Genomic DNA, 8,085 nt, shown 5'->3' with positions numbered 1-8,085 from the left:
CCTTGATGTTCCCTCATCATGATACTCCATCACTTGGCTCCAGTCATTGTCTCTTTCAGTGCAACAGACCTGGAATGATTTTTCTTCTTATTTCTCACTATGAGCTTCCAAGGTTTTTTAAAGTTGCAGTCAACAATACATCTTTGAATTGAAGCCTATCCGAAACCCTCTTTATTCTAGGGCTCTCCCTATGTAAATTAATTCCTATTTATCTTGTATTATAGCTTGCTTTTATTTTCTTTTTGATCCTCCAGTTACGTTGTAAGCTAGTTGAGGAATGGAATCTTTTTTAGCCCTTTTTTCCATCCAAGGTACTGAGTATAGTATCTGACACATAGTGGACACTTAATAAATGTCCAGTTTAGTCTAATATGATCTGCTCTAATTATTAGATCCCACACCATTACACTGCCTTTTGTTGCTGCCTCAATTTTATTTTTGTACTCCCAGCACCAAGAGCAGCCCCTAGAATATATTGGGTGCTTTAGTAAGTTTTGTAAACAGCTAAATGACTTTGAGTTAGATAAAACGGTCTTTCGTTGCCATCTGGTGTCCAAAATTAAGGTTGCATTTTATTGAGGCAATCTTTTGGGGGTATGTCTGCCGCCTTGTGGTCAGTTCAGATATTACAGTTCTAGTCTGCCATCGCGTGTCCAAACCCTAGTATTACATTCTCTCTCCTTTCAAATTCCATTTTTCCTGTATTTTTGCCCTGCGAAAACTCTCTTCCTTTTCAGAAAGGTAAAATGGAGACAAATGAAACTCTGCATTTATGAACTAATGTGTATAATGAATTATTTCAATTAAAATAGAAATTCAGACTAAATCATCACCAGTTAAATTAATGCTTACAGTCTTAACCTTGTTAGCACGGATATGATAAAGGTTAAGGTATGATAGCAGTGGAGTGAACGTGGAGCAGACTTCACTCTACAGGGCCTGTCCCTGGGTGGTATTAATGTCACACTTTCAGAAGAGCAAAACCGGGGAAAGAGAAGAAAAAGCAGTTCTGGTCAATGAAGGAAGTTTATGAAATAAGTACCAAAGTGTGATTGAGACAGTTGTACCGGTGGGAATCAGCTCCTAAAGGCTTCCAAGAGCTGACTGTTCAATTTTCAGGAGCTTTTCAAGTTTGTTTTTATTGTTGTCATTGTTTGTCTTTCACTCTTGAAGAATTCTACAGCATCAGGAAGGTGGCGCTGTGACTTTCAAGTGAGCTGCATTAAAGTGAGGGAGCCTGTGCAAAGTCACCAGCCTCACTTTCTTCTCCACAGCCACCTGAATCCAGTGAAAAGATATAAATCAGGACTGCTAGACATGGCCCAGGATGCTGTGGGACAACTCAGGTTTTTTAAACTAAGTTTAAAAAGATCTCAGATCTCAATTTGACTGAGGCAATACTCACATAGTGATTAAGGCTACATAAGAAATTAAGAAATGAAATTTTTCCAGAAACCCCGAGAATGATTCCATCCTTGATTGACTTTTGTTACTAGATAAAAAAGACCATGAAAGAGAAAACAATTTCACTTTTTACCTAGCCTTAATTAAGGTGGTTTATATACTGCTGGAGCACAGTTAAATCAGCTCCTGCCCAGCAATGTTATTTTTTCCTTGAAAAAATTGATGTCTGCCAAGGGGATCAAAATGCTTCCAAGATGGGGAGCTGATTTATTTCTCTTTTTGCATCTGCCTTACATGGAGTAACACCTGTAAGGTCGTAGAGGCTTAAGAAACTTTTACTGAATGATTCAGGAAAATTTTGGTATATAACCCAGTCTTTGTTGATCCTTCACCTCACTGCAAAAATTGTGTATCACCCATTTTCCTAGGACTCTTCCAGATATTAGAATTAGTATTGGCCTTTTAACCCTTCCATCTATAACCTTTAACCTTTTGTACATTTAACTACTCGCTCACTCTTCAGGTAACTGGAAGGGACTCAAATGAAACTGCTGATTTGTCAAGTAAAGGAAGTAATGAATTCCCTTAGTGTAAATGACAATTCAGAGTCTTATTTCAGGAGATATGATGTAGGTTAAGACTTACCAGCATTGGAGATAGCACTGAGCAGGCATCACACTGCTATGTAACTAGTCCATCATTCAAATATTAATGTTATTCATTAATACAATTTCATTCACAAGAGCAAAATTTGAAAAAGATACATTACAAAAAATGGCTGAGTTTCACTTAGAAGGTAAGTTATGAAATAAAATGTTAAAGTCTGATGTTTGATTGTAATGTGTCAAAGCCCCTATAGGGCTGCTACACCAGCCCCTATAGGCTTCAAAGATCTGGTTGTTGGACTTCTGGGGTTTTCCATTCTGGATGCAATATCATTCAGTCAGTTAGGAAGCAATTGTTTTTACTATGAGCTAGGGACAGATAGGTGATCCAGTATCCACGGGAATCAAGAAGATTTGCTTTCTTGAGTTGAAATCTGGCCTCAGACACTTGCTAGCTATGTGACCCTGAGTGAGTCACTTAATTTTGCTTCCCTCGGTTTCCTCTTCTTTAAGATGAACAGAGAGAACTACAAATAAGGTCAAGAAGAATCAGACATGACATATGACTCACCAACAACACTTTTAGAAGTTGAACTTCTTTCATCTTGTTCTTCTTGTACTGGTTTTGAAAGCTTGGAAGAATGTTTGGAATATCTAGGAAGTTGGTAGAATATATTCCTAAATTCATTATTTGGATCTGTTCAATTTCATTCATTTTAATTATCATTTAGCACTTTTCTAAATAACATAAAAAAATAACCATTTTAAAATATTTTTGAACAAAATCCATTTTGCTCATCACTAATCAAGTGTTAAAGAAAACTTAATCTAAGCTACAAGTTGTAGCTAATGAAATGAAACTGAAATAATTAAAATCAATTTATTGCAGGGACAGAAATGAATGGTTTATTTTAAGAAGCTACTACTACTATATGGTATGTTTAACCAGTATTAACCTATGAATTTTTTCTCACTTCTTTTCTAATTATGCTTTATAAAAATTTTTGCTATTATTTTTGCTAAAAATGACTAAAATCATTTTAATTTGTTGTGAAAACGTTTGAGGTTTCCTTGGAAAAAATATTGAAGCAGTGAACCATTTTGTTCTCCAACTCATTTTATAAATGAAGAAAATAAGACAATCAGGATTAAAGGACTTACAAGTCACAAGCTTGTAAGCATCTGAAGGCAAATTTTATCTCAGATCATCTGGAATCTAGGTCTGGGATTAATGAACATTAATCTATTGGAAATTTTCACTTGAATGATTGACATTCTTGAAGAACGTTCATGAAATTCAATTGCATTGTAATCACCGTCATCCAGCAGTCAGAGCAAAAATTAATTGGTATATTATACACACTTTGGAAAGTTTAAGGATTGTTACTGGAAAGTATACATCTCAAGGAGATTGAAGTTGGGTGAGTATAAAGATATCCGATTTAATAAAACAGTACATTCAATGCTCTTACTAGGAATATGCTACTAGAAAATATAACTTAATAGTTACTAGAAAATATAATTCAATAATTCAGCTTACGTCTTTCCTCAGGCAAAAGGAGTGAATGGTGAAAGTAATTTTAGGTATTTGGGGTTATTAGAATCCTCTAATTGAGCTTATGAAAAAGATTACGTTTAAACAATGTTCCACTCCCTGCAACTAAGAAGTAGGCTACAAAGATTGTGACCACTATGGCATTCTGTTCAGTCAAAGGTGAACAAGCTTTCAATTCAATGAATAACTTTTCAACTGGGGAGAAATAGTTTAGCAACAGATCACATATATGATACAATGACACTAAATTTATTGGAGAGTCAGCCAATTGAGATGCAATGTTAGTTTTAAAATCATGACTGAATTTCAACCATAGATCAGCTGCAGACACAAGAGGTAAGTAAAAATTAAGAAAAGGAATCTGTGAGAATCAATTGGCTATTCGGAACTTATAATAAAAGGTGATGGCTATATTATTATTTTGATTATTTCTAAATTGTGGTCTAGAATCTTTTATTTCGATAAAAGATGTAATCAAGTTATATGTTTCTATATATGTATGCATATTATATTTGAAAAAGAAAGAGTATTGTCAAATTTTTTTTACGAGAATAACTTTGAACTGAGAATTTGTCAGTGTTAAAATAGGCTAGTAATAAAGCACATCCTTACAGTATGTAAATCTAAAATGTAATTGAAATTTCTGCTATAATCATTGTACGAAGTAATGGAGCTGTAATTCAAATACAACTCTTCTACCACCAGTCAATCCGTATGCAATTATCAATCACCTACTATGTGCAAACATTTTATTAATTCCTGAGGATACAAAGGCAGAAGATAGTCCATGCCTTCCCAAAGTTTATAATCTAAGACAGATGATGTCAAGCTCCCCAAAAGTCCAAGTACCCACAAACTGCATAAAGAATGAGTCAGACAAAATCATCATTGGGAAGGCATTAGACTTCAGGGAGAAAGGGAAGTGCTTTCTGTATAAGGTGGTATTTTAGGTGCTACCTGATGGAATCCAAGCAAGCCTGGAAGCAGAGTTCCCAGAGAATCCCAAGCATGGAGAACGATCAGAAAAAATGGGCAGAAGAGAGAGATGTAATTTCATATTCATGAAATAATAAAGTGGTCAATGTTTTTCAATCAAGTAGTGCTGGGAGTCAGGGAAGGTGACAAGGACTTTAAGGTTTAAGGAGATTGGAAACGAGAGGCAGATTATTGAGATCTTTGAACATCAAAGGCTTTTATTTTGGATCCTGGTGATGATAGGGAGCCAGTGGAGTTTATCGAAAGTGAGTGGAGAGAGTGGGTGAAGGAAGGTGAGCCCTGTACTAGCAGTCCTGTACTTTGGTCAGCCCTGCATTTTAGGAAAACTACATTGTGGGCTGAGTGTAGAATGGACTGCCATACACAGAGATTTCTTTTTTATGTATTTAATGACTTCAACTTTTATTTGCTGGTTTTGATTTAATTTTTTTCATTTTCCATATACATAACAGAACGTAAGATTGCATTCAATAAAAAACCATGAATCTGCGTTTCACAACAACTTATGTAATAAAATCTACATACTGTTTTCAGTCACCGAGCTTTTCTATGTTTCCTTCTATGTTTTTTTGTTCCCCATCGTGCACTTTCTATTCTCTTTTTCTCCCTCCCACCTACCATCTTGCCCTAGAAAAGGCTAAAATTAAATGCAAATATATACATACCTACTTATAAACATACTACACCTCAGAAAGGCTACAATTAAATGCTAATATATACAAACATATCCATAAATATATGCACGCATGAAAATACATAAGACCATACTATGCACATTTCTTTTTCTCGGGTCTTTCTCTTGAGGTAGTTAGTAGCTTAATTCATATGTCCCAGTCTTTGGTTTTTCTAAAGCAACCAGCTCACCATTTGTTATTTCACAAGTTTTCCCTCACAATCATACACCACAAATTATTTAGCCATTACCCAATTGAAGAGTATCTATCTGTTCAGTCAGTTTGATAGGTGTAAGATGATATTTAAAAGTTATTTTAATTGGCACCTCAATAATCGGTAATTTCTTAGAGCATTTTTCTCGTAGAATTATATATAGTTTTCATTTCTTCATTAAAAAACTGACTGTTCATATAATTTGATCACTGATCAATTGGGTTATGACTCATATTCTTATAAATTTGGCAAATTTCTTTACATATCTGAAAAATGAGACTTCTATCTGAGAAATTGTCTATGAAAATTTTCCTCCAGTTTTCTGCTTTCCCTCTAATCTTGGCTATGTTAGTTTTATTTCTACAAGAACTTTTAAATTTAATATAATTGAAATTACCCATTTTCAATCTCAACAATGCTGTCTGTTTCTTGTGTCTTTATATGTTATTCTCCAATCCATGAGTCTGATAGATAATTTGTTCCGTATTCTTTCCATTTTTTTTTTTGTGATATCTCCCTTTATATCTAGGTCATGTATCCATTTTGACCTTATCTTGGCACACAATTTAATATCTTGGTCAATATCCAATGTGTGCCAGGCTGCTTTCCAGCTTTTCCAGTTATTTTATGAAATAATGAATTCTTCTGCCCAAGACTTAAATCTTATCGTTTGTCAAATACAAAGTTACTATAGTCCTTTATTACTCTGTGTTGTATATTACCTCTATTCCAGCATTCCACCTCTCCATTTCATAGCCAGTAGCAGACAGTTCTGCTGTCATTTTCTGTTTTATGAATTAATTCATCCCATCCACATTCTAAGTTAAAATTACTTGTTGTGTCTTTCCCCGCATCCTATTTTCCCCTCACTATTCTTCTGGCCCTATTTATCCAATCTGTCTTCACTCTAATTTACTTCTGTCTTCTACTTTGTCCTCCTGTTCCTTAATCTACTCACTGCTCCAAGAGTCCCACTTCTCCTCTTCACTTTAATATACCTCTCTTCTAAGAGATTCACTTTATCCCCAGCTTTTCCTAATTCTTCATCTACACAACTTTCTAAAACTCCCTCCCTTACTGTATCCCTTCAGCCTCTCATTTCTTCCAACTTTAGAGGACTTTTACATTCTTGTAGATGTAAATGTGGTTCCCTCTTTAACTCATTTCTGAAGAGAGTAAGGTTGCAGTGCTACCATCCCCTTCCCCACAATTGCTTCTTCTGGATCAATTATTCCTTTACTTTCTTATTTGTATGAGATAATTAATTCCTTTTCATCTCTCCCTACACAGTTTTATTTTTTCAATATTACCTCATTATGCACAGCTCAGCCCAAGCTTTTCCTCCAAACTATCCAAATAATGATGACATTCATAAGAATACTGATAACACTTGTACATATAATATGTAGACTGCTTGCTGTTTTCGAGACCTTTATAATTGGTCTTTATCATGTACCTTCTATTTATAAAGTAACCTTGGTTGTAATACCAGCTGTTTGATCAACAAAATACAGCGTTCGTAGATTTTGGTCCTTCAGAGTAGAAGCTGCTAGGTCTTGGGGATCCTTATTGTACCTCTATGATATTTGGATTGTTTTCTTGATGTTTGCAATATTATTTCCTTAATCTAGGAGCCTTTAACCTTGGTCACTATATTCCTGTAAGTGTTTCTCCTGGGGTATCTTCCAAGTGTTGATTGGTGGATTCTTTTTCTCATTTTGCTTTACCTTGTTATTCCAGAACCTCAGGGCAATTTTCCTTAACACTGTCTTATAATATTGCATGTATATTTTTTTTGTGGTCATAAACTTCTGAAGGTCCTACAATTCTTGCATTGTTTCTCCTCACTCTGTTCTCTAGACCAGTCTTTTTTTCTTCTGATGAGATATTTCATATTTATTTTTTCCCCAATCTGTTGGTTTTGTCTTATTACACTTTGCTGTCTTATAACATCCTTAGCTTCTCATTGCCCAATTCTACTTTTCACAGAGTTATTTTTTTCTTTAAGTACTCATTTTTTTATATCAATTTGGTTTACTTTCTTTTCATAATTTCCTTGATTTTCTTGGATTGCTCTTATTTTTTCCTACTTTTTCTTTGATCTCTCTTACTTCATTTTAAAATTCCTTTTACATTTCTTTAAACACCTATTTCTGCTCTTGAGATCAGTTAATGTCTATCATTGAAAAGGGGGTGACTTTTTCTTTTTTTTCCACTATATTTCTCTGAATATGAAAGTAGATCTTATTTGTCACCATCATAGTTATCTATGCTTGGAATCATTTTCCTTTGTGTACTCATTTTTATTTTATTTTAGTTTTATTTTATTTTTACCAGTTTATTATAAAAACAAAATTCTGATCTGGAAGTATAAGAAGTGATGCCCCAAGTCCCAGGTCCTTTTTGCTGTTATTTTCTTAACTCTGCCCCAGTGCCCAACTTTGAGCATCTTTACCTCGAACTCAAGACTGCACCAGGCCATAGACAGTCTTAATATCTGTGGTCCCTCTGGTGGCTGCTAGCTTCAACTGACCTCTTTGCCTTGAAACTGAAACCAGGGACCCTGTTTTCTGTGAGTGCCAACAGCCAGGGTGGTCTGGCTCCTTTTGTCCCACACTCACTAGATGCATGCCACCT

This window comes from Notamacropus eugenii, chromosome X, assembly GCF_028372415.1.
Source record: "Notamacropus eugenii isolate mMacEug1 chromosome X, mMacEug1.pri_v2, whole genome shotgun sequence".
Classification (NCBI taxonomy): Eukaryota; Metazoa; Chordata; class Mammalia; order Diprotodontia; family Macropodidae; genus Notamacropus; species Notamacropus eugenii.
The sequence above is the reverse complement of the archived record's forward strand: the minus strand, read 5'-3'. Positions refer to the sequence as shown.